Source organism: Mastomys coucha, unplaced genomic scaffold (assembly GCF_008632895.1).
Source record: "Mastomys coucha isolate ucsf_1 unplaced genomic scaffold, UCSF_Mcou_1 pScaffold22, whole genome shotgun sequence".
Lineage (NCBI taxonomy): Eukaryota > Metazoa > Chordata > Mammalia > Rodentia > Muridae > Mastomys > Mastomys coucha.
In genome coordinates, this window is record NW_022196905.1 from 207,713,071 (window position 1) to 207,717,633 (window position 4,563).

At 38.0% G+C, this 4,563-nt stretch overlaps 1 pseudogene; it reads right to left on the reverse strand.

The window, feature by feature from the left end:
• Positions 1 to 2,957: 2,957 nt before the first annotated feature.
• Positions 2,958 to 3,273, reverse strand: LOC116071443 (annotated as a pseudogene).
• Between the last annotated feature and the right edge of the window lie 1,290 nt (positions 3,274 to 4,563).

The window sequence follows — 4,563 nt, forward strand, 5'->3', positions numbered from 1 at the left end:
TTACCTAATTTAGCCTTCCATCCAAACTGGTAATACTTGAAAGTTGGCTGCACATGAAAATATCTTTAGCAGAGGTGATTTTTAAAAAAGAAAAAAATGTTAAAAAATAATAAAAATAAAAATAAAATGTTAAAAGGTAACAAAGCATCACCTTTGAAGTCGTTTTCCAGACACTCCAGGCAGAAGGCCAGTTAAAGTGTCAGCCCTGAAGAGGTAGAGAGTGTGAGCCCATTGGACACCATCTTCCCTCTCTCTCATCAGGATCCGTGTTTTCATTAGACAATTTCATGGTCAAAGAAAAACAGGTTCCACCATTCAACAAAAAGGTGCTGGTTGACTCCCATGTCAATAATTAGTTTATCAAATGAGAAACAGAACAGTCAGAGTCACACATGCACTTGGTTTTTTTTTTCATCTGTTTCCATTATCAAGTTATTCATAAGTGAGTTTGATATTAATAAAAAAAAGCATCATTCACAAAAAAAAAAAAAAGATAAACCAAAGGTTCTGCAACAAAACCTTGCATTGTAATAATTCCCATGGAAACCTAGGCGGATGGTTTGGTCCAGCTTTCTTACAGGGTAAAAGAAGGGTCACAGCTTTAAATAAAGGTGGCAAGACCAAGAGCCAACAGACACTATCGGTCTCACAGAACTGGCTGATTCTATGACATTTCTCTTTGAGATCATCCCAAAGAAGTCGCAGCTAACGATGTGTACCACCATCACATCAACAGAGTCTGGCTGGAGTTCCAACTAGCCCTGTTTGTCTCACATTATTCTTTAAACAGACTAGAATGTGTCCCTGGAACATGGATATTCACTATCTAATTCTCTTCAGTTGCAGCTCAAATTTGTGATTTTACACTCTGATCAAAGAGTGGTTAAAATTGACCTACTTCTCCTAACACTTCTTCTATGTGCAGTTCCTATTTTAAGGGTAGAAACACACTGATGGCTTTCTGTACAACTGGATTCTCTGCCATGGTGATAGAACTGGGTGCCAGCGAGATGGGGGCAGGGCACATTGTTAACAGCATGTCTCACCTTGACCACTAGATGTCAGCAACACGTACCCACTTACTACCTGATATCAAGACAAACAAAACCACCCTCAGATACTGACTGCCATTAATAATAGCCCTTTGGTCAGAAATCCCCAGCTGAAAAATGCTACTCTGGGACATTCCCGATGCATGTGGCATCTGTATTCTCCACAGTGAAATCATACTTTATTCTAATCTTGCCACAGGAATCTATTTTATTTTACTATACAAATGGCTTTCTTTTTTCCACATAACACTCTTAACATATTTAAGATTATTTTTCAGACAGTATTTATTGATAACTATTGACTCAAAGTTATAGATGTATTACCAAATTACTAAAATGTATCAATTCATACCAACATTATCTCTCATTTGAGGCACTGTCATTGACTTCTAAACTTCACTGAAACAATAAAACTTCTTTTGATAATCTTGAGGATACTGGCTTTTCTGTTCTTTATAATGCTTTCTAGTTTCTAGAAACTATTCTTGCATTTTTAAAGTGGAAATCTTGTTTTATGATTTTTTTTTACCTACATCCTCCATGCAGTTGACTCAGGTGCACACAGAGTGAACTAACTATATACATATATATTATATGTATATAATTTATAATGCATATATATGCACAACAATAGGCAATGGAGCAGCTAAAGAAACATGAAATATGGATGCTGTCTTCTTACTCCATTGTCTGCAGTACTGTAACATCTAGAGATGTTGCGCACCTGATGTTATTGCGAAAACAGAAGCAGCAAATATGGATGCCATTGCAACAGTCTCTTTCAATGATAGAAACTACATATTCCAAAAACACTGGAAATTTTTGAAGGAAGATCTGTAGCCATTTACTTTAACCCAAACCAGACTCAAGAGTTTTAAATCTTTGGCATTAAGGATGGCCTCCTGAGACATAAGCTACTCAGATTTAGGACAAGCGAGCTGAGAGCTGAGAGTGGAAGCACATACCTGTAATCTCAGCACTTGAAATGTGGAGGCCGAACAGAGGGTGCAAGGTCGTCCTTGGCTTGTTCAGACTGTAGATAGTTCGAGGCCAGTGGGGGAGGCATGAAGCCTCATCTCAAAAAGGCAAAACCAAAATAAATAGACAGATAGGTGACAGATAGATAGATAGATAGATAGATAGATAGATAGATAGATAGATGGATGATAGATAGATACAATAATCTCCCACTTAAAATTTACTCATGTTCTTATATTATTTATAGATATCTAAGAGGGGAAGTGGACAAACATTGTTACAGATGCTAAGGAAATAAAAGGGATTATAAGAGAATACTTGAACCTGCCAACAAATTAGACCAAATGGACAGATTTCTCTAAGGAAATAAAGCTGGGCCAAGGGAAATTTAGAAAATAAAAGTGACAGATCTATAACTCATAAGAGTGACTTGGAAATCAAAGATATTAATTACATAAAGAAAAGTCCAAGACCAAATGGTCTTACTGGTAAATCTTACCAAAGAAATTAAAAGAATTAACTCTCTGATTTCTCAAACTCTTCCCCAAAACACAAAGAAGAGAGAATATTTCCTAACTATAGAGGATATGGTCAACCCAGTGGCAAATGCAGACAGAGACACTACAAGAAAACTATCTAGCAACAATCGCATATAAATATATAGCCAATAGCCCTCGGCCAAATACAACCCGACCAAAATGAGCAGCACATCAAAAGGGTTGTGCCAGAGGTGTTTCCAGAACTACATGAACGGAAACTATTTCCTCTATTTGAGACAGTCACATATAGCCAGACTGGCTTCAGACTCTCTCTCTCTATCTTTTTTTTTCTTTTCAACACCTAGTATTTTATTCAGATAGCAGTCCCGTTACACATGGTCCAAGAACACTCAAATAAGAACTCAAATCAGAAGTTAAAGATTGGTCTTCAAACGTCATAGTCACCAATGCCATGTTTGCCTGTGATCTCTCCGATACAAAACCACATCCACACCTCAGCGGCCACCAAACCATGCAACACAGCTCCCTTAACTGTAGGGTGTGTGAAGCTACCAGTTTTAGCACTTTGAATTATTTTTTTTTTCACGCTCTGAATAGCTAAAGGGATTTCACCAGGGGTTGCGGGGAACAAGCTAAATCTTGGCATAGTGCCAAAATATGGCCACTCGAGGCTCGGAGTGAGGCGCGGCAGCAGCCACCATCGACGGTGCCTTCTCCGTGAAGTTACGGATGAACTTGGCCATGGTCTAAGGTGGAAGGTTGGCTTCAGAGGCTTGATCTTCCTGCTTCCCCTCCCCTACAAGGTGTTGGAATTGTAGGGGTGTGTCACCACCTCTGTATACAACATTTACCTTCAAGAAAAGATTTTGTACACAGACACGAACACAATATAATAAGGCACTTCATTGTAGCATATCATATATAAACATACTTGATCATATTTATCTCCTTGTTAGTGAAAAATCAATCAGTTACATCTATCCTTTTAATGGGGGTTGTGCAGAGCATAGAAACCCAAATAGCTATCTCAATGGATGCAGAAAAAAACATTTAACAAATTTCATCCATTTCTACAATAAAAATATTCCATGAATTAGGAACGGAAGCCAATTTTTTTCAACATGACAAAGGCAAAAAAAAAAAAAAACCCTACAACTAATATAACTTTTCATTACAAAAAAACTGAAAACTTTTTCTTTAAGGGGAGTAAAACCTGACATCTCCCATTCTAGGAAGTCGTGGGCAACAGAATTACACAAGGAAAGGGAGAGGGGCCCAGGAAAGATAGCTCAAATGATAGGGAACCCATTGCTAGACCTGACCACCTAAATTCAATCCATGGGGCCCACCTGATGGAAGGAGAAAACCAATGTTCTTTAATGAGAAGATAAAAAACATGTGCCTTTCTAATGAGATTTTTATCTAAGCACTTACTTCTCAAGTACTATTGTAAACAGGCCTGTTTCCTTCTCTTCCTTTTTGATTCATTGCTACTGTCTAAGAATTGAACTCATATGTGTGTGTTCATTTCATATTGTATAATTACTGGATTTGTTTTTTATTTCTAATATTTCTTTTCTTATTTTTAAGTATGTGAATATGTTTGTGTCTTTGTTGGGGTATGTTTGCATAAATAACTGTACCCCACAGAGGCCATCAACTGCCAATGGCTTCTCAGTTAGCAAGGGGGCCTTGTGAGTCACTTCCTTCTCTGTGCTGGAGTGTTTACTCAGGGTTTCTTACCGGAAGACAAATGAGGATCTATTTACAGGATCATGCACAATTTGCCAGTGGCTACAACACTGAACATCTCTCTTCTCTAAAAACCACTCCCTCCACATGTCCTCAGGGATGAGTGGGGCTTCACAAGCTCTACCCAGGAGACCTTTTTATACTATATATACCAAATACATATAATGTATATACTCTGTAACACCCCACTGTGTGTGTATACACATGTTCATGTATGCCCACACATGTGTGTGGAGGCCAGATGTCAGTCTCAGTTATCTTCTTCCAATCCTCTCTACCTT